This window comes from Engystomops pustulosus, chromosome 7, assembly GCF_040894005.1.
Source record: "Engystomops pustulosus chromosome 7, aEngPut4.maternal, whole genome shotgun sequence".
Lineage (NCBI taxonomy): Eukaryota > Metazoa > Chordata > Amphibia > Anura > Leptodactylidae > Engystomops > Engystomops pustulosus.
In genome coordinates this window covers 135404873-135431705 of record NC_092417.1, presented here as the reverse complement: position 1 = coordinate 135431705, position 26833 = coordinate 135404873, and the positions used below count along the sequence as shown (strand labels likewise).

The window sequence follows — 26833 nt, the reverse complement described above, 5'->3', positions numbered from 1 at the left end:
CTCTCTCCCTAGCGGCATCCAGAGACAGAATGATCCGAGCAGCGCGACCAGCGGCTAGTCTATCCCAGGGTCACCTGATCTGGCCAGCCAACCACTGCTATCGACGTGTAAGGGTACCACGTCATGCTGGGTGGAGTGCAGAGTCTCCTGGCTTGTGATTGGCTCTGTTTCTGGCCGCCAAAAAGCAAAACGGCGGGAGCTGCCATTTTCTCGAGCGGGCGAAGTATTCGTCCGAGTAACGAGCAGTTTCGAGTACCCTAATGCTCGACCGAGCATCAAGCTCGGACGAGCATGTTCGCTCATCTCTATTTATGATCTTCCGAAAAGACAATGCAACTTTCTTCTAGAGAATCCTGTTCAGAAGGATATGACCATGGTTTTTAGTGGGGATGAAAACTTGAACATTTCACTTGTATATCAGACTAAATGACCACCACCATATGAATTCTAGATTGAAATATGTGATTTCATTTGTCTTTGCTTTAAATGGGTGTCTACTGAACATGAGAATTCTTACATAAAATATTTCATAAGGATAACCAAAAGTTAAAAATTAAACTATGGTTTCACTGGGGATTGAACCCAGGAGCTTCTGTGTGTAAAGCAGACGTGATGACCACTACACTATGAAACCCACCACAGGTCAGTTGGTTTGGATGACAGCTGCAGAAAACAGTTGTCCACTGATCTTTCAAAACACAATATAATTTTCTTCTAAAGAAACCTGTTCAAAAAGATGTGCTCATAAGTGATAAAAAGTAGGACAATCTAACTGTAAATCAGACAAATTGACTGCTACCATATGAATTACAGATTGTAATATGTCATTTCAATTGTCTTTCGTTTAAATGGGTGGCCATGGAATTTGAGTATGCTTACATATAATTGTTTTTCAAAAATAACCAATGGTTAAAGATTAAGCCCTTGGTTTCACTGGGGATTGAACCCAGGACCTTCTGCGTGTAAAGCAGATGTGATGACCACTACACTATGAAACCCAACTTGGCCCTATGTTTTTCATTGACCGTTGCAGTACATGGGTGTCTCCTGATCATTCCAAAATCATACATTGTAATTTTCTTCAACAGACGCATGTTCAAAAGGATAATCCCATAGCAGATGTAATGACCACTTCCAAATAAATTATTGTTTGAAATGTGTCATTTCATTTCTTTTTCCTTCAAATGGGTATCTACAGAACATTAGAATGCTTCGAAAGAAAATTTATTGAGGATAACCAAGGGTTTATGACTCTGGCTTTCATTTGACTTAGGATAGATCTCAGGACATACTGAATGAAAAGCAGGTGTGATGACCACTACACTTTGAAACACAACACTTAAGCAGTGTTTTAATTGACCGTTGTTGTACACAGGTGTTTTATGATCTTCCGAAAAGACAATGCAACTTTCTTCTAGAGAATCCTGTTCAGAAGGATATGACCATGGTTTTTAGTGGGGATGAAAACTTGAACATTTCACTTGTATATAAGACTAAATGACCACCACCATATGAATTCTAGATTGAAATATGTGATTTCATTTGTCTTTGCTTTAAATGGGTGTCTACTGAACATGAGAATTCTTACATAAAATATTTCATAAGGATAACCAAAAGTTAAAAATTAAACTATGGTTTCACTGGGGATTGAACCCAGGACCTTCTGTGTGTAAAGCAGACGTGATGACCACTACACTATGAAACCCACCACAGGTCAGTTGGTTTGGATGACAGCTGCAGAAAATGGTTGTCCACTGATCTTTCAAAACACAATATAATTTTCTTCTAAAGAAACCTGTTCAAAAAGATGTGCTCATAAGTGATAAAAAGTAGGACAATCTAACTGTAAATCAGACAAATTGACTGCTACCATATGAATTACAGATTGTAATATGTCATTTCAATTGTCTTTCGTTTAAATGGGTGGCCATGGAATTTGAGTATGCTTACATATAATTGTTTTTCAAAAATAACCAATGGTTAAAGATTAAGCCCTTGGTTTCACTGGGGATTGAACCCAGGACCTTCTGCGTGTAAAGCAGATGTGATGACCACTACACTATGAAACCCAACTTGTCCCTATGTTTTTCATTGACCGTTGCAGTACATGGGTGTCTCCTGATCATTCCAAAATCATACATTGTAATTTTCTTCAACAGACGCATGTTCAAAAGGATAATCCCATAGCAGATGTAATGACCACTTCCAAATAAATTATTGTTTGAAATGTGTCATTTCATTTCTTTTTCCTTCAAATGGGTATCTACAGAACATTAGAATGCTTCGAAAGAAAATTTATTGAGGATAACCAAGGGTTTATGACTCTGGCTTTCATTTGACTTAGGATAGATCTCAGGACATACTGAATGAAAAGCAGGTGTGATGACCACTACACTTTGAAACACAACACTTAAGCAGTGTTTTAATTGACCGTTGTTGTACACAGGTGTTTTATGATCTTCCGAAAAGACAATGCAACTTTCTTCTAGAGAATCCTGTTCAGAAGGATATGACCATGGTTTTTAGTGGGGATGAAAACTTGAACATTTCACTTGTATATCAGACTAAATGACCACCACCATATGAATTCTAGATTGAAATATGTGATTTCATTTGTCTTTGCTTTAAATGGGTGTCTACTGAACATGAGAATTCTTACATAAAATATTTCATAAGGATAACCAAAAGTTAAAAATTAAACTATGGTTTCACTGGGGATTGAACCCAGGAGCTTCTGTGTGTAAAGCAGACGTGATGACCACTACACTATGAAACCCACCACAGGTGAGTTGGTTTGGATGACAGCTGCAGAAAATGGTTGTCCACTGATCTTTCAAAACACAATATAATTTTCTTCTAAAGAAACCTGTTCAAAAAGATGTGCTCATAAGTGATAAAAAGTAGGACAATCTAACTGTAAATCAGACAAATTGACTGCTACCATATGAATTACAGATTGTAATATGTCATTTCAATTGTCTTTCGTTTAAATGGGTGGCCATGGAATTTGAGTATGCTTACATATAATTGTTTTTCAAAAATAACCAATGGTTAAAGATTAAGCCCTTGGTTTCACTGGGGATTGAACCCAGGACCTTCTGCGTGTAAAGCAGATGTGATGACCACTACACTATGAAACCCAACTTGTCCTTATGTTTTTCATTGACCGTTGCAGTACATGGGTGTCTCCTGATCATTCCAAAATCATACATTGTAATTTTCTTCAACAGACGCATGTTCAAAAGGATAATCCCATAGTTTTGGTGGGGATCAAAGTGAAGAGCTTCCACTTGCAAAGCAGATGTAATGACCACTTCCAAATAAATTATTGTTTGAAATGTGTCATTTCATTTCTTTTTCCTTCAAATGGGTATCTACAGAACATTAGAATGCTTCGAAAGAAAATTTATTGAGGATAACCAAGGGTTAATGACTCTGGCTTTCATTTGACTTAGGATAGATCTCAGGACATACTGAATGAAAAGCAGGTGTGATGACCACTACACTTTGAAACACAACACTTAAGCAGTGTTTTAATTGACCGTTGTTGTACACAGGTGTTTTATGATCTTACGAAAAGACAATGCAACTTTCTTCTAGAGAATCCTGTTCAGAAGGATATGACCATGGTTTTTAGTGGGGATGAAAACTTGAACATTTCACTTGTAAATCAGACTAAATGACCACCACCATATGAATTCTAGATTGAAATATGTGATTTCATTTGTCTTTGCTTTAAATGGGTGTCTACTGAACATGAGAATTCTTACATAAAATATTTCATAAGGATAACCAAAAGTTAAAAATTAAACTATGGTTTCACTGGGGATTGAACCCAGGACCTTCTGCGTGTAAAGCAGACGTGATGACCACTACACTATGAAACCCACCACAGATCAGTCGGATTGGATGACAGCTGCAGAAAACGGTTGTCCACTGATCTTTCAAAACACAATATAATTTTCTTCTAAAGAAGCCTGTTCAAAAAGATGTGCTCATAAGTGATAAAAAGTAGGACAATCTAACTGTAAATCAGACAAATTGACTACTACCATATGAATTATAGATTGTAATATGTCATTTCAATTGTCTTTCGTTTAAATGGGTGGCCATGGAATTTGAGTATGCTTACATACAATTGTTTTTTAAAAATAAACAATGGTTAAAGCTTAAGCCCTTGGTTTCACTGGGGATTGAACCCAGGACCTTCTGCGTGTAAAGCAGATGTGATGACCACTACACTATGAAACCCAACTTGTCCCTATGTTTTTCATTGACCGTTGCAGTACATGGGTGTCTCCTGATCATTCCAAAATCATACATTGTAATTTTCTTCAACAAACGCATGTTCAAAAGGATAATCCCATAGTTTTGGTGGGGATCAAAGTGAAGAGCTTCCACTTGCAAAGCAGATGTAATGACCACTTCCAAATAAATTATTGTTTGAAATGTGTCATTTCATTTCTTTTTCCTTCAAATGGGTATCTACAGAACATTAGAATGCTTCGAAAGAAAATTTATTGAGGATAACCAAGGGTTAATGACTCTGGCTTTCATTTGACTTAGGATAGATCTCAGGACATACTGAATGAAAAGCAGGTGTGATGACCACTACACTTTGAAACACAACACTTAAGCAGTGTTTTAATTGACCGTTGTTGTACACAGGTGTTTTATGATCTTCCGAAAAGACAATGCAACTTTCTTCTAGAGAATCCTGTTCAGAAGGATATGACCATGGTTTTTAGTGGGGATGAAAACTTGAACATTTCACTTGTAAATCAGACTAAATGACCACCACCATATGAATTCTAGATTGAAATATGTGATTTCATTTGTCTTTGCTTTAAATGGGTGTCTACTGAACATGAGAATTCTTACATAAAATATTTCATAAGGATAACCAAAAGTTAAAAATTAAACTATGGTTTCACTGGGGATTGAACCCAGGACCTTCTGTGTGTAAAGCAGACGTGAAGACCACTACACTATGAAACCCACCTCAGGTCAGTTGGTTTGGATGACAGCTGCAGAAAACAGTTGTCCACTGATCTTTCAAAACACAATATAATTTTCTTCTAAAGAAACCTGTTCAAAAAGATGTGCTCATAAGTGATAAAAAGTAGGACAATCTAACTGTAAATCAGACAAATTGACTGCTACCATATGAATTACAGATTGTAATATGTCATTTCAATTGTCTTTCGTTTAAATGGGTGGCCATGGAATTTGAGTATGCTTACATATAATTGTTTTTCAAAAATAACCAATGGTTAAAGATTAAGCCCTTGGTTTCACTGGGGATTGAACCCAGGACCTTCTGCGTGTAAAGCAGATGTGATGACCACTACACTATGAAACCCAACTTGTCCTTATGTTTTTCATTGACCGTTGCAGTACATGGGTGTCTCCTGATCATTCCAAAATCATACATTGTAATTTTCTTCAACAGACGCATGTTCAAAAGGATAATCCCATAGTTTTGGTGGGGATCAAAGTGAAGAGCTTCCACTTGCAAAGCAGATGTAATGACCACTTCCAAATAAATTATTGTTTGAAATGTGTCATTTCATTTCTTTTTCCTTCAAATGGGTATCTACAGAACATTAGAATGCTTCGAAAGAAAATTTATTGAGGATAACCAAGGGTTAATGACTCTGGCTTTCATTTGACTTAGGATAGATCTCAGGACATACTGAATGAAAAGCAGGTGTGATGACCACTACACTTTGAAACACAACACTTAAGCAGTGTTTTAATTGACCGTTGTTGTACACAGGTGTTTTATGATCTTCCGAAAAGACAATGCAACTTTCTTCTAGAGAATCCTGTTCAGAAGGATATGACCATGGTTTTTAGTGGGGATGAAAACTTGAACATTTCACTTGTATATCGGACTAAATGACCACCACCATATGAATTCTAGATTGAAATATGTGATTTCATTTGTCTTTGCTTTAAATGGGTGTCTACTGAACATGAGAATTCTTACATAAAATATTTCATAAGGATAACCAAAAGTTAAAAATTAAACTATGGTTTCACTGGGGATTGAACCCAGGACCTTCTGTGTGTAAAGCAGACGTGATGACCACTACACTATGAAACCCACCACAGGTCAGTTGGTTTGGATGACAGCTGCAGAAAACGGTTGTCCACTGATCTTTCAAAACACAATATAATTTTCTTCTAAAGAAACCTGTTCAAAAAGATGTGCTCATAAGTGATAAAAAGTAGGACAATCTAACTGTAAATCAGACAAATTGACTGCTACCATATGAATTACAGATTGTAATATGTCATTTCAATTGTCTTTCGTTTAAATGGGTGGCCATGGAATTTGAGTATGCTTACATATAATTGTTTTTCAAAAATAACCAATGGTTAAAGATTAAGCCCTTGGTTTCACTGGGGATTGTACCCAGGACCTTCTGCGTGTAAAGCAGATGTGATGACCACTACACTATGCAACCCAACTTGTCCCTATGTTTTTCATTGACCGTTGCAGTACATGGGTGTCTCCTGATCATTCCAAAATCATACATTGTAATTTTCTTCAACAGACGCATGTTCAAAAGGATAATCCCATAGCAGATGTAATGACCACTTCCAAATAAATTATTGTTTGAAATGTGTCATTTCATTTCTTTTTCCTTCAAATGGGTATCTACAGAACATTAGAATGCTTCGAAAGAAAATTTATTGAGGATAACCAAGGGTTAATGACTCTGGCTTTCATTTGACTTAGGATAGATCTCAGGACATACTGAATGAAAAGCAGGTGTGATGACCACTACACTTTGAAACACAACACTTAAGCAGTGTTTTAATTGACCGTTGTTGTACACAGGTGTTTTATGATCTTCCGAAAAGACAATGCAACTTTCTTCTAGAGAATCCTGTTCAGAAGGATATGACCATGGTTTTTAGTGGGGATGAAAACTTGAACATTTCACTTGTATATCAGACTAAATGACCACCACCATATGAATTCTAGATTGAAATATGTGATTTCATTTGTCTTTGCTTTAAATGGGTGTCTACTGAACATGAGAATTCTTACATAAAATATTTCATAAGGATAACCAAAAGTTAAAAATTAAACTATGGTTTCACTGGGGATTGAACCCAGGACCTTCTGTGTGTAAAGCAGACGTGATGACCACTACACTATAAACCCACCACAGGTCAGTTGGTTTGGATGACAACTGCAGAAAATGGTTGTCCACTGATCTTTCAAAACACAATATAATTTTCTTCTAAAGAAACCTGTTCAAAAAGATGTGCTCATAAGTGATAAAAAGTAGGACAATCTAACTGTAAATCAGACAAATTGACTGCTACCATATGAATTACAGATTGTAATATGTCATTTCAATTGTCTTTCGTTTAAATGGGTGGCCATGGAATTTGAGTATGCTTACATATAATTGTTTTTCAAAAATAACCAATGGTTAAAGATTAAGCCCTTGGTTTCACTGGGGATTGAACCCAGGACCTTCTGCGTGTAAAGCAGATGTGATGACCACTACACTATGAAACCCAACTTGTCCCTATGTTTTTCATTGACCGTTGCAGTACATGGGTGTCTCCTGATCATTCCAAAATCATACATTGTAATTTTCTTCAACAAACGCATGTTCAAAAGGATAATCCCATAGTTTTGGTGGGGATCAAAGTGAAGAGCTTCCACTTGCAAAGCAGATGTAATGACCACTTCCAAATAAATTATTGTTTGAAATGTGTCATTTCATTTCTTTTTCCTTCAAATGGGTATCTACAGAACATTAGAATGCTTCGAAAGAAAATTTATTGAGGATAACCAAGGGTTAATGACTCTGGCTTTCATTTGACTTAGGATAGATCTCAGGACATACTGAATGAAAAGCAGGTGTGATGACCACTACACTTTGAAACACAACACTTAAGCAGTGTTTTAATTGACCGTTGTTGTACACAGGTGTTTTATGATCTTCCGAAAAGACAATGCAACTTTCTTCTAGAGAATCCTGTTCAGAAGGATATGACCATGGTTTTTAGTGGGGATGAAAACTTGAACATTTCACTTGTAAATCAGACTAAATGACCACCACCATATGAATTCTAGATTGAAATATGTGATTTCATTTGTCTTTGCTTTAAATGGGTGTCTACTGAACATGAGAATTCTTACATAAAATATTTCATAAGGATAACCAAAAGTTAAAAATTAAACTATGGTTTCACTGGGGATTGAACCCAGGACCTTCTGTGTGTAAAGCAGACGTGAAGACCACTACACTATGAAACCCACCTCAGGTCAGTTGGTTTGGATGACAGCTGCAGAAAACAGTTGTCCACTGATCTTTCAAAACACAATATAATTTTCTTCTAAAGAAACCTGTTCAAAAAGATGTGCTCATAAGTGATAAAAAGTAGGACAATCTAACTGTAAATCAGACAAATTGACTGCTACCATATGAATTACAGATTGTAATATGTCATTTCAATTGTCTTTCGTTTAAATGGGTGGCCATGGAATTTGAGTATGCTTACATATAATTGTTTTTCAAAAATAACCAATGGTTAAAGATTAAGCCCTTGGTTTCACTGGGGATTGAACCCAGGATCTTCTGCGTGTAAAGCAGATGTGATGACCACTACACTATGAAACCCAACTTGTCCCTATGTTTTTCATTGACCGTTGCAGTACATGGGTGTCTCCTGATCATTCCAAAATCATACATTGTAATTTTCTTCAACAGACGCATGTTCAAAAGGATAATCCCATAGCAGATGTAATGACCACTTCCAAATAAATTATTGTTTGAAATGTGTCATTTCATTTCTTTTTCCTTCAAATGGGTATCTACAGAACATTAGAATGCTTCGAAAGAAAATTTATTGAGGATAACCAAGGGTTAATGACTCTGGCTTTCATTTGACTTAGGATAGATCTCAGGACATACTGAATGAAAAGCAGGTGTGATGACCACTACACTTTGAAACACAACACTTAAGCAGTGTTTTAATTGACCGTTGTTGTACACAGGTGTTTTATGATCTTCCGAAAAGACAATGCAACTTTCTTCTAGAGAATCCTGTTCAGAAGGATATGACCATGGTTTTTAGTGGGGATGAAAACTTGAACATTTCACTTGTATATAAGACTAAATGACCACCACCATATGAATTCTAGATTGAAATATGTGATTTCATTTGTCTTTGCTTTAAATGGGTGTCTACTGAACATGAGAATTCTTACATAAAATATTTCATAAGGATAACCAAAAGTTAAAAATTAAACTATGGTTTCACTGGGGATTGAACCCAGGACCTTCTGTGTGTAAAGCAGACGTGATGACCACTACACTATGAAACCCACCACAGGTCAGTTGGTTTGGATGACAGCTGCAGAAAATGGTTGTCCACTGATCTTTCAAAACACAATATAATTTTCTTCTAAAGAAACCTGTTCAAAAAGATGTGCTCATAAGTGATAAAAAGTAGGACAATCTAACTGTAAATCAGACAAATTGACTGCTACCATATGAATTACAGATTGTAATATGTCATTTCAATTGTCTTTCGTTTAAATGGGTGGCCATGGAATTTGAGTATGCTTACATATAATTGTTTTTCAAAAATAACCAATGGTTAAAGATTAAGCCCTTGGTTTCACTGGGGATTGAACCCAGGACCTTCTGCGTGTAAAGCAGATGTGATGACCACTACACTATGAAACCCAACTTGTCCCTATGTTTTTCATTGACCGTTGCAGTACATGGGTGTCTCCTGATCATTCCAAAATCATACATTGTAATTTTCTTCAACAGACGCATGTTCAAAAGGATAATCCCATAGCAGATGTAATGACCACTTCCAAATAAATTATTGTTTGAAATGTGTCATTTCATTTCTTTTTCCTTCAAATGGGTATCTACAGAACATTAGAATGCTTCGAAAGAAAATTTATTGAGGATAACCAAGGGTTTATGACTCTGGCTTTCATTTGACTTAGGATAGATCTCAGGACATACTGAATGAAAAGCAGGTGTGATGACCACTACACTTTGAAACACAACACTTAAGCAGTGTTTTAATTGACCGTTGTTGTACACAGGTGTTTTATGATCTTACGAAAAGACAATGCAACTTTCTTCTAGAGAATCCTGTTCAGAAGGATATGACCATGGTTTTTAGTGGGGATGAAAACTTGAACATTTCACTTGTAAATCAGACTAAATGACCACCACCATATGAATTCTAGATTGAAATATGTGATTTCATTTGTCTTTGCTTTAAATGGGTGTCTACTGAACATGAGAATTCTTACATAAAATATTTCATAAGGATAACCAAAAGTTAAAAATTAAACTATGGTTTCACTGGGGATTGAACCCAGGACCTTCTGTGTGTAAAGCAGACGTGAAGACCACTACACTATGAAACCCACCTCAGGTCAGTTGGTTTGGATGACAGCTGCAGAAAACAGTTGTCCACTGATCTTTCAAAACACAATATAATTTTCTTCTAAAGAAACCTGTTCAAAAAGATGTGCTCATAAGTGATAAAAAGTAGGACAATCTAACTGTAAATCAGACAAATTGACTGCTACCATATGAATTACAGATTGTAATATGTCATTTCAATTGTCTTTCGTTTAAATGGGTGGCCATGGAATTTGAGTATGCTTACATATAATTGTTTTTCAAAAATAACCAATGGTTAAAGATTAAGCCCTTGGTTTCACTGGGGATTGAACCCAGGACCTTCTGCGTGTAAAGCAGATGTGATGACCACTACACTATGAAACCCAACTTGTCCCTATGTTTTTCATTGACCGTTGCAGTACATGGGTGTCTCCTGATCATTCCAAAATCATACATTGTAATTTTCTTCAACAGACGCATGTTCAAAAGGATAATCCCATAGCAGATGTAATGACCACTTCCAAATAAATTATTGTTTGAAATGTGTCATTTCATTTCTTTTTCCTTCAAATGGGTATCTACAGAACATTAGAATGCTTCGAAAGAAAATTTATTGAGGATAACCAAGGGTTAATGACTCTGGCTTTCATTTGACTTAGGATAGATCTCAGGACATACTGAATGAAAAGCAGGTGTGATGACCACTACACTTTGAAACACAACACTTAAGCAGTGTTTTAATTGACCGTTGTTGTACACAGGTGTTTTATGATCTTCCGAAAAGACAATGCAACTTTCTTCTAGAGAATCCTGTTCAGAAGGATATGACCATGGTTTTTAGTGGGGATGAAAACTTGAACATTTCACTTGTATATCGGACTAAATGACCACCACCATATGAATTCTAGATTGAAATATGTGATTTCATTTGTCTTTGCTTTAAATGGGTGTCTACTGAACATGAGAATTCTTACATAAAATATTTCATAAGGATAACCAAAAGTTAAAAATTAAACTATGGTTTCACTGGGGATTGAACCCAGGACCTTCTGTGTGTAAAGCAGACGTGATGACCACTACACTATGAAACCCACCACAGGTCAGTTGGTTTGGATGACAGCTGCAGAAAACGGTTGTCCACTGATCTTTCAAAACACAATATAATTTTCTTCTAAAGAAACCTGTTCAAAAAGATGTGCTCATAAGTGATAAAAAGTAGGACAATCTAACTGTAAATCAGACAAATTGACTGCTACCATATGAATTACAGATTGTAATATGTCATTTCAATTGTCTTTCGTTTAAATGGGTGGCCATGGAATTTGAGTATGCTTACATATAATTGTTTTTCAAAAATAACCAATGGTTAAAGATTAAGCCCTTGGTTTCACTGGGGATTGTACCCAGGACCTTCTGCGTGTAAAGCAGATGTGATGACCACTACACTATGCAACCCAACTTGTCCCTATGTTTTTCATTGACCGTTGCAGTACATGGGTGTCTCCTGATCATTCCAAAATCATACATTGTAATTTTCTTCAACAGACGCATGTTCAAAAGGATAATCCCATAGCAGATGTAATGACCACTTCCAAATAAATTATTGTTTGAAATGTGTCATTTCATTTCTTTTTTCTTCAAATGGGTATCTACAGAACATTAGAATGCTTCGAAAGAAAATTTATTGAGGATAACCAAGGGTTAATGACTCTGGCTTTCATTTGACTTAGGATAGATCTCAGGACATACTGAATGAAAAGCAGGTGTGATGACCACTACACTTTGAAACACAACACTTAAGCAGTGTTTTAATTGACCGTTGTTGTACACAGGTGTTTTATGATCTTCCGAAAAGACAATGCAACTTTCTTCTAGAGAATCCTGTTCAGAAGGATATGACCATGGTTTTTAGTGGGGATGAAAACTTGAACATTTCACTTGTATATCAGACTAAATGACCACCACCATATGAATTCTAGATTGAAATATGTGATTTCATTTGTCTTTGCTTTAAATGGGTGTCTACTGAACATGAGAATTCTTACATAAAATATTTCATAAGGATAACCAAAAGTTAAAAATTAAACTATGGTTTCACTGGGGATTGAACCCAGGACCTTCTGTGTGTAAAGCAGACGTGATGACCACTACACTATGAAACCCACCACAGGTCAGTTGGTTTGGATGACAACTGCAGAAAATGGTTGTCCACTGATCTTTCAAAACACAATATAATTTTCTTCTAAAGAAACCTGTTCAAAAAGATGTGCTCATAAGTGATAAAAAGTAGGACAATCTAACTGTAAATCAGACAAATTGACTGCTACCATATGAATTACAGATTGTAATATGTCATTTCAATTGTCTTTCGTTTAAATGGGTGGCCATGGAATTTGAGTATGCTTACATATAATTGTTTTTCAAAAATAACCAATGGTTAAAGATTAAGCCCTTGGTTTCACTGGGGATTGAACCCAGGACCTTCTGCGTGTAAAGCAGATGTGATGACCACTACACTATGAAACCCAACTTGTCCCTATGTTTTTCATTGACCGTTGCAGTACATGGGTGTCTCCTGATCATTCCAAAATCATACATTGTAATTTTCTTCAACAAACGCATGTTCAAAAGGATAATCCCATAGTTTTGGTGGGGATCAAAGTGAAGAGCTTCCACTTGCAAAGCAGATGTAATGACCACTTCCAAATAAATTATTGTTTGAAATGTGTCATTTCATTTCTTTTTCCTTCAAATGGGTATCTACAGAACATTAGAATGCTTCGAAAGAAAATTTATTGAGGATAACCAAGGGTTAATGACTCTGGCTTTCATTTGACTTAGGATAGATCTCAGGACATACTGAATGAAAAGCAGGTGTGATGACCACTACACTTTGAAACACAACACTTAAGCAGTGTTTTAATTGACCGTTGTTGTACACAGGTGTTTTATGATCTTCCGAAAAGACAATGCAACTTTCTTCTAGAGAATCCTGTTCAGAAGGATATGACCATGGTTTTTAGTGGGGATGAAAACTTGAACATTTCACTTGTAAATCAGACTAAATGACCACCACCATATGAATTCTAGATTGAAATATGTGATTTCATTTGTCTTTGCTTTAAATGGGTGTCTACTGAACATGAGAATTCTTACATAAAATATTTCATAAGGATAACCAAAAGTTAAAAATTAAACTATGGTTTCACTGGGGATTGAACCCAGGACCTTCTGTGTGTAAAGCAGACGTGAAGACCACTACACTATGAAACCCACCTCAGGTCAGTTGGTTTGGATGACAGCTGCAGAAAACAGTTGTCCACTGATCTTTCAAAACACAATATAATTTTCTTCTAAAGAAACCTGTTCAAAAAGATGTGCTCATAAGTGATAAAAAGTAGGACAATCTAACTGTAAATCAGACAAATTGACTGCTACCATATGAATTACAGATTGTAATATGTCATTTCAATTGTCTTTCGTTTAAATGGGTGGCCATGGAATTTGAGTATGCTTACATATAATTGTTTTTCAAAAATAACCAATGGTTAAAGATTAAGCCCTTGGTTTCACTGGGGATTGAACCCAGGACCTTCTGCGTGTAAAGCAGATGTGATGACCACTACACTATGAAACCCAACTTGTCCCTATGTTTTTCATTGACCGTTGCAGTACATGGGTGTCTCCTGATCATTCCAAAATCATACATTGTAATTTTCTTCAACAGACGCATGTTCAAAAGGATAATCCCATAGCAGATGTAATGACCACTTCCAAATAAATTATTGTTTGAAATGTGTCATTTCATTTCTTTTTCCTTCAAATGGGTATCTACAGAACATTAGAATGCTTCGAAAGAAAATTTATTGAGGATAACCAAGGGTTAATGACTCTGGCTTTCATTTGACTTAGGATAGATCTCAGGACATACTGAATGAAAAGCAGGTGTGATGACCACTACACTTTGAAACACAACACTTAAGCAGTGTTTTAATTGACCGTTGTTGTACACAGGTGTTTTATGATCTTCCGAAAAGACAATGCAACTTTCTTCTAGAGAATCCTGTTCAGAAGGATATGACCATGGTTTTTAGTGGGGATGAAAACTTGAACATTTCACTTGTATATCGGACTAAATGACCACCACCATATGAATTCTAGATTGAAATATGTGATTTCATTTGTCTTTGCTTTAAATGGGTGTCTACTGAACATGAGAATTCTTACATAAAATATTTCATAAGGATAACCAAAAGTTAAAAATTAAACTATGGTTTCACTGGGGATTGAACCCAGGACCTTCTGTGTGTAAAGCAGACGTGATGACCACTACACTATGAAACCCACCACAGGTCAGTTGGTTTGGATGACAGCTGCAGAAAACGGTTGTCCACTGATCTTTCAAAACACAATATAATTTTCTTCTAAAGAAACCTGTTCAAAAAGATGTGCTCATAAGTGATAAAAAGTAGGACAATCTAACTGTAAATCAGACAAATTGACTGCTACCATATGAATTACAGATTGTAATATGTCATTTCAATTGTCTTTCGTTTAAATGGGTGGCCATGGAATTTGAGTATGCTTACATATAATTGTTTTTCAAAAATAACCAATGGTTAAAGATTAAGCCCTTGGTTTCACTGGGGATTGTACCCAGGACCTTCTGCGTGTAAAGCAGATGTGATGACCACTACACTATGCAACCCAACTTGTCCCTATGTTTTTCATTGACCGTTGCAGTACATGGGTGTCTCCTGATCATTCCAAAATCATACATTGTAATTTTCTTCAACAGACGCATGTTCAAAAGGATAATCCCATAGCAGATGTAATGACCACTTCCAAATAAATTATTGTTTGAAATGTGTCATTTCATTTCTTTTTCCTTCAAATGGGTATCTACAGAACATTAGAATGCTTCGAAAGAAAATTTATTGAGGATAACCAAGGGTTAATGACTCTGGCTTTCATTTGACTTAGGATAGATCTCAGGACATACTGAATGAAAAGCAGGTGTGATGACCACTACACTTTGAAACACAACACTTAAGCAGTGTTTTAATTGACCGTTGTTGTACACAGGTGTTTTATGATCTTCCGAAAAGACAATGCAACTTTCTTCTAGAGAATCCTGTTCAGAAGGATATGACCATGGTTTTTAGTGGGGATGAAAACTTGAACATTTCACTTGTATATCAGACTAAATGACCACCACCATATGAATTCTAGATTGAAATATGTGATTTCATTTGTCTTTGCTTTAAATGGGTGTCTACTGAACATGAGAATTCTTACATAAAATATTTCATAAGGATAACCAAAAGTTAAAAATTAAACTATGGTTTCACTGGGGATTGAACCCAGGACCTTCTGTGTGTAAAGCAGACGTGATGACCACTACACTATGAAACCCACCACAGGTCAGTTGGTTTGGATGACAACTGCAGAAAATGGTTGTCCACTGATCTTTCAAAACACAATATAATTTTCTTCTAAAGAAACCTGTTCAAAAAGATGTGCTCATAAGTGATAAAAAGTAGGACAATCTAACTGTAAATCAGACAAATTGACTGCTACCATATGAATTACAGATTGTAATATGTCATTTCAATTGTCTTTCGTTTAAATGGGTGGCCATGGAATTTGAGTATGCTTACATATAATTGTTTTTCAAAAATAACCAATGGTTAAAGATTAAGCCCTTGGTTTCACTGGGGATTGAACCCAGGACCTTCTGCGTGTAAAGCAGATGTGATGACCACTACACTATGAAACCCAACTTGTCCCTATGTTTTTCATTGACCGTTGCAGTACATGGGTGTCTCCTGATCATTCCAAAATCATACATTGTAATTTTCTTCAACAAACGCATGTTCAAAAGGATAATCCCATAGTTTTGGTGGGGATCAAAGTGAAGAGCTTCCACTTGCAAAGCAGATGTAATGACCACTTCCAAATAAATTATTGTTTGAAATGTGTCATTTCATTTCTTTTTCCTTCAAATGGGTATCTACAGAACATTAGAATGCTTCGAAAGAAAATTTATTGAGGATAACCAAGGGTTAATGACTCTGGCTTTCATTTGACTTAGGATAGATCTCAGGACATACTGAATGAAAAGCAGGTGTGATGACCACTACACTTTGAAACACAACACTTAAGCAGTGTTTTAATTGACCGTTGTTGTACACAGGTGTTTTATGATCTTCCGAAAAGACAATGCAACTTTCTTCTAGAGAATCCTGTTCAGAAGGATATGACCATGGTTTTTAGTGGGGATGAAAACTTGAACATTTCACTTGTAAATCAGACTAAATGACCACCACCATATAAATTCTAGATTGAAATATGTGATTTCATTTGTCTTTGCTTTAAATGGGTGTCTACTGAACATGAGAATTCTTACATAAAATATTTCATAAGGATAACCAAAAGTTAAAAATTAAACTATGGTTTCACTGGGGATTGAACCCAGGACCTTCTGTGTGTAAAGCAGACGTGATGACCACTACACTCTTAAACCCATCACAGATCAGTTGGATTGGATGACAGCTGCAGAAAACGGTTGTCCACTGATCTTTCAAAACACAATATAATTTTCTTCTAAAGAAACCTGTTCAAAAAGATGTGCTCATAAGTGATAAAAAGTAGGACAATCTAACTGTAAATCAGACAAATTGACTACTACCATATGAATTATAGATTGCAATATGTCATTTCAATTGTCTTTCGTTTAAATGGGTGGCCATGGAATTTGAGTATGCTTACATACAATTGTTTTTTAAAAATAACCAATGGTTAAAGCTTAAGCCCTTGGTTTCACTGGGGATTGAACCCAGGACCTTATGCGTGTAAAGCAGATGTGATGACCACTACACTATGAAACCCAACTTGTCCTTATGTTTTTCATTGACCGTTGCAGTACATGGGTGTCTCCTGATCATTCCAAAATCATACATTGTAATTTTCTTCAACAAACGCATGTTCAAAAGGATAATCCCATAGTTTTGGTGGGGATCAAAGTGAAGAGCTTCCACTTGCAAAGCAGATGTAATGACCACTTCCAAATAAATTATTGTTTGAAATGTGTCATTTCATTTCTTTTTCCTTCAAATGGGTATCTACAGAACATTAGAATGCTTCGAAAGAAAATTTATTGAGGATAACCAAGGGTTAATGACTCTGGCTTTCATTTGACTTAGGCTAAATTCACACTGCCGTGAGCCCGCCGCACCGTAGTACGGCGGGCACACGGCAGCGCGGGGAGAGGAGGAGGAGGTGAGCGCAGCTCACCCCCGCCCCTCTCCATAGAAACTAATGGCGCACGGCGCCGTAGTACGGGGAAAGATAGGACATGTCCTATCTTTCCCCGGGCTACAGAGCGGTACGGTGCCGCACGTGTGCTGCACCGTACCGCTCACGTACAGGGCCGTGAGCCCATAGGAGTGTATGGGGGACGTATATCGGCCGTATATACGTCGGCCGTATATACGTCCCCCATACTGTAGTGTGAATGCAGCCTTAGGATAGATCTCAGGACATACTGAATGAAAAGCAGGTGTGATGACCACTACACTTTGAAACACAACACTTAAGCAGTGTTTTAATTGACCGTTGTTGTACACAGGTGTTTTATGATCTTCCGAAAAGACAATGCAACTTTCTTCTAGAGAATCCTGTTCAGAAGGATATGACCATGGTTTTTAGTGGGGATGAAAACTTGAACATTTCACTTGTAAATCAGACTAAATGACCACCACCATATGAATTCTAGATTGAAATATGTGATTTCATTTGTCTTTGCTTTAAATGGGTGTCTACTGAACATGAGAATTCTTACATAAAATATTTCATAAGGATAACCAAAAGTTAAAAATTAAACTATGGTTTCACTGGGGATTGAACCCAGGACCTTCTGCGTGTAAAGCAGACGTGATGACCACTACACTATGAAACCCACCACAGATCAGTTGGATTGGATGACAGCTGCAGAAAACGGTTGTCCACTGATCTTTCAAAACACAATATAATTTTCTTCTAAAGAAACCTGTTCAAAAAGATGTGCTCATAAGTGATAAAAAGTAGGACAATCTAACTGTAAATCAGACAAATTGACTGCTACCATATGAATTACAGATTGTAATATGTCATTTCAATTGTCTTTCGTTTAAATGGGTGGCCATGGAATTTGAGTATGCTTACATATAATTGTTTTTCAAAAATAACCAATGGTTAAAGATTAAGCCCTTGGTTTCACTGGAGATTGAATCCAGGACCTTCTGCGTGTAAAGCAGATGTGATTACCACTACACTATGAAACCCAACTTGTCCCTATGTTTTTCATTGACCGTTGCAGTACATGGGTGTCTCCTGATCATTCCAAAATCATACATTGTAATTTTCTTCAACAGACGCATGTTCAAAAGGATAATCCCATAGCAGATGTAATGACCACTTCCAAATAAATTATTGTTTGAAATGTGTCATTTCATTTCTTTTTCCTTCAAATGGGTATCTACAGAACATTAGAATGCTTCGAAAGAAAATTTATTGAGGATAACCAAGGGTTTATGACTCTGGCTTTCATTTGACTTAGGATAGATCTCAGGACATACTGAATGAAAAGCAGGTGTGATGACCACTACACTTTGAAACACAACACTTAAGCAGTGTTTTAATTGACCGTTGTTGTACACAGGTGTTTTATGATCTTCCGAAAAGACAATGCAACTTTCTTCTAGAGAATCCTGTTCAGAAGGATATGACCATGGTTTTTAGTGGGGATGAAAACTTGAACATTTCACTTGTATATCAGACTAAATGACCACCACCATATGAATTCTAGATTGAAATATGTGATTTCATTTGTCTTTGCTTTAAATGGGTGTCTACTGAACATGAGAATTCTTACATAAAATATTTCATAAGGATAACCAAAAGTTAAAAATTAAACTATGGTTTCACTGGGGATTGAACCCAGGACCTTCTGTGTGTAAAGCAGACGTGATGACCACTACACTATGAAACCCACCACAGGTCAGTTGGTTTGGATGACAGCTGCAGAAAATGGTTGTCCACTGATCTTTCAAAACACAATATAATTTTCTTCTAAAGAAACCTGTTCAAAAAGATGTGCTCATAAGTGATAAAAAGTAGGACAATCCAACTGTAAATCAGACAAATTGACTGCTACCATATGAATTACAGATTGTAATATGTCATTTCAATTGTCTTTCGTTTAAATGGGTGGCCATGGAATTTGAGTATGCTTACATATAATTGTTTTTCAAAAATAACCAATGGTTAAAGATTAAGCCCTTGGTTTCACTGGGGATTGAACCCAGGACCTTCTGCGTGTAAAGCAGATGTGATGACCACTACACTATGAAACCCAACTTGTCCCTATGTTTTTCATTGACCGTTGCAGTACATGGGTGTCTCCTGATCATTCCAAAATCATACATTGTAATTTTCTTCAACAGACGCATGTTCAAAAGGATAATCCCATAGCAGATATAATGACCACTTCCAAATAAATTATTGTTTGAAATGTGTCATTTCATTTCTTTTTCCTTCAAATGGGTATCTACAGAACATTAGAATGCTTCGAAAGAAAATTTATTGAGGATAACCAAGGGTTAATGACTCTGGCTTTCATTTGACTTAGGATAGATCTCAGGACATACTGAATGAAAAGCAGGTGTGATGACCACTACACTTTGAAACACAACACTTAAGCAGTGTTTTAATTGACCGTTGTTGTACACAGGTGTTTTATGATCTTCCGAAAAGACAATGCAACTTTCTTCTAGAGAATCCTGTTCAGAAGGATATGACCATGGTTTTTAGTGGGGATGAAAACTTGAACATTTCACTTGTAAATCAGACTAAATGACCACCACCATATGAATTCTAGATTGAAATATGTGATTTCATTTGTCTTTGCTTTAAATGGGTGTCTACTGAACATGAGAATTCTTACATAAAATATTTCATAAGGATAACCAAAAGTTAAAAATTAAACTATGGTTTCACTGGGGATTGAACCCAGGACCTTCTGCGTGTAAAGCAGACGTGATGACCACTACACTATGAAACCCACCACAGATCAGTTGGATTGGATGACAGCTGCAGAAAACGGTTGTCCACTGATCTTTCAAAACACAATATAATTTTCTTCTAAAGAAACCTGTTCAAAAAGATGTGCTCATAAGTGATAAAAAGTAGGACAATCTAACTGTAAATCAGACAAATTGACTGCTACCATATGAATTACAGATTGTAATATGTCATTTCAATTGTCTTTCGTTTAAATGGGTGGCCATGGAATTTGAGTATGCTTACATATAATTGTTTTTCAAAAATAACCAATGGTTAAAGCTTAAGCCCTTGGTTTCATTGGGGATTGAACCCAGGACCTTCTGCGTGTAAAGCAGATGTGATGACCACTACACTATGAAACCCAACTTGTCCCTATGTTTTTCATTGACCGTTGCAGTACATGGGTGTCTCCTGATCATTCCAAAATCATACATTGTAATTTTCTTCAACAGACGCATGTTCAAAAGGATAATCCCATAGCAGATATAATGACCACTTCCAAATAAATTATTGTTTGAAATGTGTCATTTCATTTCTTTTTCCTTCAAATGGGTATCTACAGAACATTAGAATGCTTCGAAAGAAAATTTATTGAGGATAACCAAGGGTTAATGACTCTGGCTTTCATTTGACTTAGGATAGATCTCAGGACATACTGAATGAAAAGCAGGTGTGATGACCACTACACTTTGAAACACAACACTTAAGCAGTGTTTTAATTGACCGTTGTTGTACACAGGTGTTTTATGATCTTCCGAAAAGACAATGCAACTTTCTTCTAGAGAATCCTGTTCAGAAGGATATGACCATGGTTTTTAGTGGGGATGAAAACTTGAACATTTCACTTGTAAATCAGACTAAATGACCACCACCATATGAATTCTAGATTGAAATATGTGATTTCATTTGTCTTTGCTTTAAATGGGTGTCTACTGAACATGAGAATTCTTACATAAAATATTTCATAAGGATAACCAAAAGTTAAAAATTAAACTATGGTTTCACTGGGGATTGAACCCAGGACCTTCTGCGTGTAAAGCAGACGTGATGACCACTACACTATGAAACCCACCACAGATCAGTTGGATTGGATTACAGCTGCAGAAAACGGTTGTCCACTGATCTTTCAAAACACAATATAATTTTCTTCTAAAGAAACCTGTTCAAAAAGATGTGCTCATAAGTGATAAAAAGTAGGACAATCTAACTGTAAATCAGACAAATTGACTACTACCATATGAATTATAGATTGTAATATGTCATTTCAATTGTCTTTCGTTTAAATGGGTGGCCATGGAATTTGAGTATGCTTACATACAATTGTTTTTTTAAAAATAACCAATGGTTAAAGCTTAAGCCCTTGGTTTCACTGGGGATTGAACCCAGGACCTTCTGCGTGTAAAGCAGATGTGATGACCACTACACTATGAAACCCAACTTGTCCCTATGTTTTTCATTGACCGTTGCAGTACATGGGTGTCTCCTGATCATTCCAAAATCATACATTGTAATTTTCTTCAACAAACGCATGTTCAAAAGGATAATCCCATAGTTTTGGTGGGGATGAAAGTGAAGAGCTTCCACTTGCAAAGCAGATGTAATGACCACTTCCAAATAAATTATTGTTTGAAATGTGTCATTTCATTTCTTTTTCCTTCAAATGGGTATCTACAGAACATTAGAATGCTTCGAAAGAAAATTTATTGAGGATAACCAAGGGTTTATGACTCTGGCTTTCATTTGACTTAGGATAGATCTCAGGACATACTGAATGAAAAGCAGGTGTGATGACCACTACACTTTGAAACACAACACTTAAGCAGTGTTTTAACCTCTTAACGCTCAGCGTCCGATATATCGGACGCTGAGCGCAGTGACTTAGCGCTCAGCGTCCGATATATCGGACGCTGAGCTGATGCCGGTTCGGCTCAAGATCTGAGCTGAACCGGCATCGGGAAACACGGGGTGCCGGCTGTGACTGATAGCCGGCACCCCAGTGTAACACCCGCGATCGGAGTTGTCTCCGATCACGGGTGCTTAACCCGTTAAATGCCGCGGTCAGCGAGACCGCGGCATCTAACATGCAGCTGGGGGTTCTTTCCCCCACGATTGCCCCCCCCGAACCGTTTTCGGGGGGCGCCGATCGTTGCTATAGTAACTCTGGGGTCCGATCTGGACCCCAGAGTTACCTGCAAGAACTGCCAGTAAGATGGCGTCTGTGACGTCATCTTACTGGCACAGTGCCAGCCTATGCAAGTGCATAGGCTGACACTGATAATACTCTGCAATACATCAGTATTGCAGAATATTATCATGAAGAAGCAATCAGATGATTGCTTCTTCATGTCCCATGGTATAAAAGTGAAAAAGTAAAACAAAAAAAGTTATTCAATAAAAAAATAAAGTAATAAATCACTAAAAATGCCCAAAAGCCCCAAAACATATAAAGAGACATATAACTCAAAAAAAAGTCTAAATCATAACACAAACCCCACATATATAGTATCACCGCGTCCGTAACAACCCGTAGAATAAAAGTAAATCATTATTGAACCCCCACGATAAACGCCATAAAAAAAACTGTTATAAACCCTCCAAAAATTATGATTTTTACCTTTTCAATCCCACAAAAAATGCTATAAAATGTGATCAAAAAACCATATGTACTCCGACATGATACTGGTGCAAAGTACAACATGTCCCGCAAAAAACAAGCCATCAACCAGCTCCATAGCCAAAAAAGTAACAATGTTATGCCACTTGGAAGACGGCAATACATAAATGATAGATTTTTCCCCAAATTAGGGTTTTGTTTGACAAATTTAGTAAAACGTAAGAAAATATATTCATGTCTGGTATCCCCATAATCGTATCAACCCATAGAATAAAGATAACATGATTATTAGTCTATACGGTGAACACCAAAAAAAAAAAAGTAAAAAATCCAGTACAGAATTGATGCTTTTCTACTCATGTCCTCAAAAAAAGTTCCTAAATTTTCAAAAATAGGTGATACAAACCCAAAAATGGTAACACTGGAAAAAGCATCTCATCCCGCAAAAAAAATGGCATCACATGGCCCCAATAACGAAAAAGCGAAAATTTTATAGCCTTCAAAAGGGGCCAATGAGGAAACTAAAATCCTGGCAGCTGCAGGGCCCTCCTTCCCTTCTGCGCCTCGCTGTGCCCCCATAACATAAGTCACAGCCACATGTGGGGGGTCTTTGTACTCAGGAGAAATTGCAGAACAAATTGTATGGTGGGTTTTCTCTTTTTATCTTTTGGAAATGTGTAAATTTTAGGGCTAAATGAACGTATAAGGGAACAATATGACCATTCTAAATTTCACCTCCATTTTGATTCAATTACTATGAAGATCTCAAGGGGTTAACAATCTTTGTAAATGCTGTTTCTGATAGCTTGAGGGGTGCAGATTTGAAAATGGGTTGGTTATATAGGGGGTTTTGATGCTAAATATGTAAAATTTCATTCAAAACTGTATTTATCCCCAAAATAGTCAATTCTGAAAATCCGGAAAAGCGATATTCTATTTGCAAGCCGCGTGACATCAAAATAAATTATCCAAACATTTCAGAAATTATGAAAATGTAAAGTAGACAAATGGGAAATGTTATTCAGCAAGTTATTTAGGTGGTAAATCGATCTGCCTGAAAACGCAATGATTTTGAATTTCGAAAATGGCAAATTTTTCCAAAAATTTATCATATTTTCTTTTTTTTTGTAAATAAACGCAAAACTTATCTGCCAAAATTTACCACTAAAATGAAATACAACATGTGGGGAAAAAACTATCTCAGAATCGCTTTGATAAATAACAGTGTTCAAAAGTTATAACCGTATAAAGAGACGCAAGTCAGAATCCAAAAAATCGGGCTGAGCCTTAAGCTACAAAATGGCTGCGTCCTTAAGGGGTTAATTGACCGTTGTTGTACACAGGTGTTTTATGATCTTCCGAAAAGACAATGCAACTTTCTTCTAGAGAATCCTGTTCAGAAGGATATGACCATGGTTTTTAGTGGGGATGAAAACTTGAACATTTCACTTGTATATCAGACTAAATGACCACCACCATATGAATTCTAGATTGAAATATGTGATTTCATTTGTCTTTGCTTTAAATGGGTGTCTACTGAACATGAGAATTCTTACATAAAATATTTCATAAGGATAACCAAAAGTTAAAAATTAAACTATGGTTTCACTGGGGATTGAACCCAGGACCTTCTGTGTGTAAAGCAGACGTGATGACCACTACACTATGAAACCCACCACAGGTCAGTTGGTTTGGATGACAGCTGCAGAAAATGGTTGTCCACTGATCTTTCAAAACACAATATAATTTTCTTCTAAAGAAACCTGTTCAAAAAGATGTGCTCATAAGTGATAAAAAGTAGGACAATCTAACTGTAAATCAGACAAATTGACTGCTACCATATGAATTACAGATTGTAATATGTCATTTCAATTGTCTTTCGTTTAAATGGGTGGCCATGGAATTTGAGTATGCTTACATATAATTGTTTTTCAAAAATAACCAATGGTTAAAGATTAAGCCCTTGGTTTCACTGGGGATTGAACCCAGGACCTTCTGCGTGTAAAGCAGATGTGATGACCACTACACTATGAAACCCAACTTGTCCCTATGTTTTTCATTGACCGTTGCAGTACATGGGTGTCTCCTGATCATTCCAAAATCATACATTGTAATTTTCTTCAACAGACGCATGTTCAAAAGGATAATCCCATAGCAGATGTAATGACCACTTCCAAATAAATTATTGTTTGAAATGTGTCATTTCATTTCTTTTTCCTTCAAATGGGTATCTACAGAACATTAGAATGCTTCCAAAGAAAATTTATTGAGGATAACCAAGGGTTAATGACTCTGGCTTTCATTTGACTTAGGATAGATCTCAGGACATACTGAATAAAAAGCAGGTGTGATGACCACTACACTTTGAAACACAACACTTAAGCAGTGTTTTAATTGACCGTTGTTGTACACAGGTGTTTTATGATCTTCCGAAAAGACAATGCAACTTTCTTCTAGAGAATCCTGTTCAGAAGGATATGACCATGGTTTTTAGTGGGGATGAAAACTTGAACATTTCACTTGTAAATCAGACTAAATGACCACCACCATATGAATTCTAGATTGAAATATGTGATTTCATTTGTCTTTGCTTTAAATGGGTGTCTACTGAACATGAGAATTCTTACATAAAATATTTCATAAGGATAACCAAAAGTTAAAAATTAAACTATGGTTTCACTGGGGATTGAACCCAGGACCTTCTGCGTGTAAAGCAGACGTGATGACCACTACACTATGAAACCCACCACAGATCAGTTGGATTGGATGACAGCTGCAGAAAACGGTTGTCCACTGATCTTTCAAAACACAATATAATTTTCTTCTAAAGAAACCTGTTCAAAAAGATGTTCTCATAAGTGATAAAAAGTAGGACAATCTAACTGTAAATCAGACAAATTGACTACTACCATATGAATTATAGATTGTAATATGTCATTTCAATTGTCTTTCGTTTAAATGGGTGGCCATGGAATTTGAGTATGCTTACATACAATTGTTTTTTAAAAATAACCAATGGTTAAAGATTAAGCCCTTGGTTTCAGTGGGGATTGAACCCAGGACCTTCTGCGTGTAAAGCAGATGTGATGACCACTACACTATGAAACCCAACTTGTCCCTATGTTTTTCATTGACCGTTGCAGTACATGGGTGTCTCCTGATCATTCCAAAATCATACATTGTAATTTTCTTCAACAGACGCATGTTCAAAAGGATAATACCATAGCAGATGTAATGACCACTTCCAAATAAATTATTGTTTGAAATGTGTCATTTCATTTCTTTTTCCTTCAAATGGGTATCTACAGAACATTAGAATGCTTCGAAAGAAAATTTATTGAGGATAACCAAGGGTTTATGACTCTGGCTTTCATTTGACTTAGGATAGATCTCAGGACATACTGAATGAAAAGCAGGTGTGATGACCACTACACTTTGAAACACAACACTTAAGCAGTGTTTTAATTGACCGTTGTTGTACACAGGTGTTTTATGATCTTCCGAAAAGACAATGCAACTTTCTTCTAGAGAATCCTGTTCAGAAGGATATGACCATGGTTTTTAGTGGGGATGAAAACTTGAACATTTCACTTGTAAATCAGACTAAATGACCACCACCATATGAATTCTAGATTGAAATATGTGATTTCATTTGTCTTTGCTTTAAATGGGTGTCTACTGAACATGAGAATTCTTACATAAA

General features: G+C 36.4%; 21 non-coding genes across 21 annotated transcripts; all 21 read right to left on the bottom strand.

The window, feature by feature from the left end:
* Positions 1 to 925: 925 nt before the first annotated feature.
* On the bottom strand, positions 926 to 998 carry TRNAV-UAC (transfer RNA valine (anticodon UAC)). Its single transcript has one exon. It is a non-coding gene; the product is annotated as a tRNA-Val (tRNA).
* A 998-nt stretch (positions 999 to 1996) lies between these two features.
* On the bottom strand, positions 1997 to 2069 carry TRNAV-UAC (transfer RNA valine (anticodon UAC)). Its single transcript has one exon. It is a non-coding gene; the product is annotated as a tRNA-Val (tRNA).
* Positions 2070 to 3067: 998 nt separating this feature from the next.
* Positions 3068 to 3140, bottom strand: TRNAV-UAC (transfer RNA valine (anticodon UAC)). The gene has a single exon. It is a non-coding gene; the product is annotated as a tRNA-Val (tRNA).
* A 674-nt stretch (positions 3141 to 3814) lies between these two features.
* On the bottom strand, positions 3815 to 3887 carry TRNAV-UAC (transfer RNA valine (anticodon UAC)). The gene has a single exon. It is a non-coding gene; the product is annotated as a tRNA-Val (tRNA).
* Positions 3888 to 4178: 291 nt separating this feature from the next.
* On the bottom strand, positions 4179 to 4251 carry TRNAV-UAC (transfer RNA valine (anticodon UAC)). Its single transcript has one exon. It is a non-coding gene; the product is annotated as a tRNA-Val (tRNA).
* Positions 4252 to 5289: 1038 nt separating this feature from the next.
* TRNAV-UAC (transfer RNA valine (anticodon UAC)) lies at positions 5290 to 5362 on the bottom strand. The gene has a single exon. It is a non-coding gene; the product is annotated as a tRNA-Val (tRNA).
* Positions 5363 to 7470: 2108 nt separating this feature from the next.
* Positions 7471 to 7543, bottom strand: TRNAV-UAC (transfer RNA valine (anticodon UAC)). The gene has a single exon. It is a non-coding gene; the product is annotated as a tRNA-Val (tRNA).
* A 1038-nt stretch (positions 7544 to 8581) lies between these two features.
* On the bottom strand, positions 8582 to 8654 carry TRNAV-UAC (transfer RNA valine (anticodon UAC)). Its single transcript has one exon. It is a non-coding gene; the product is annotated as a tRNA-Val (tRNA).
* Positions 8655 to 9652: 998 nt separating this feature from the next.
* TRNAV-UAC (transfer RNA valine (anticodon UAC)) lies at positions 9653 to 9725 on the bottom strand. Its single transcript has one exon. It is a non-coding gene; the product is annotated as a tRNA-Val (tRNA).
* Positions 9726 to 10723: 998 nt separating this feature from the next.
* TRNAV-UAC (transfer RNA valine (anticodon UAC)) lies at positions 10724 to 10796 on the bottom strand. The gene has a single exon. It is a non-coding gene; the product is annotated as a tRNA-Val (tRNA).
* Positions 10797 to 12865: 2069 nt separating this feature from the next.
* On the bottom strand, positions 12866 to 12938 carry TRNAV-UAC (transfer RNA valine (anticodon UAC)). The gene has a single exon. It is a non-coding gene; the product is annotated as a tRNA-Val (tRNA).
* Positions 12939 to 13976: 1038 nt separating this feature from the next.
* On the bottom strand, positions 13977 to 14049 carry TRNAV-UAC (transfer RNA valine (anticodon UAC)). The gene has a single exon. It is a non-coding gene; the product is annotated as a tRNA-Val (tRNA).
* A 2069-nt stretch (positions 14050 to 16118) lies between these two features.
* Positions 16119 to 16191, bottom strand: TRNAV-UAC (transfer RNA valine (anticodon UAC)). Its single transcript has one exon. It is a non-coding gene; the product is annotated as a tRNA-Val (tRNA).
* A 1038-nt stretch (positions 16192 to 17229) lies between these two features.
* TRNAV-UAC (transfer RNA valine (anticodon UAC)) lies at positions 17230 to 17302 on the bottom strand. Its single transcript has one exon. It is a non-coding gene; the product is annotated as a tRNA-Val (tRNA).
* Positions 17303 to 18299: 997 nt separating this feature from the next.
* On the bottom strand, positions 18300 to 18372 carry TRNAV-UAC (transfer RNA valine (anticodon UAC)). Its single transcript has one exon. It is a non-coding gene; the product is annotated as a tRNA-Val (tRNA).
* Positions 18373 to 19734: 1362 nt separating this feature from the next.
* TRNAV-UAC (transfer RNA valine (anticodon UAC)) lies at positions 19735 to 19807 on the bottom strand. Its single transcript has one exon. It is a non-coding gene; the product is annotated as a tRNA-Val (tRNA).
* A 634-nt stretch (positions 19808 to 20441) lies between these two features.
* TRNAV-UAC (transfer RNA valine (anticodon UAC)) lies at positions 20442 to 20514 on the bottom strand. Its single transcript has one exon. It is a non-coding gene; the product is annotated as a tRNA-Val (tRNA).
* Positions 20515 to 21512: 998 nt separating this feature from the next.
* On the bottom strand, positions 21513 to 21585 carry TRNAV-UAC (transfer RNA valine (anticodon UAC)). Its single transcript has one exon. It is a non-coding gene; the product is annotated as a tRNA-Val (tRNA).
* Positions 21586 to 21877: 292 nt separating this feature from the next.
* Positions 21878 to 21950, bottom strand: TRNAV-UAC (transfer RNA valine (anticodon UAC)). Its single transcript has one exon. It is a non-coding gene; the product is annotated as a tRNA-Val (tRNA).
* A 3144-nt stretch (positions 21951 to 25094) lies between these two features.
* Positions 25095 to 25167, bottom strand: TRNAV-UAC (transfer RNA valine (anticodon UAC)). The gene has a single exon. It is a non-coding gene; the product is annotated as a tRNA-Val (tRNA).
* A 634-nt stretch (positions 25168 to 25801) lies between these two features.
* TRNAV-UAC (transfer RNA valine (anticodon UAC)) lies at positions 25802 to 25874 on the bottom strand. The gene has a single exon. It is a non-coding gene; the product is annotated as a tRNA-Val (tRNA).
* Between the last annotated feature and the right edge of the window lie 959 nt (positions 25875 to 26833).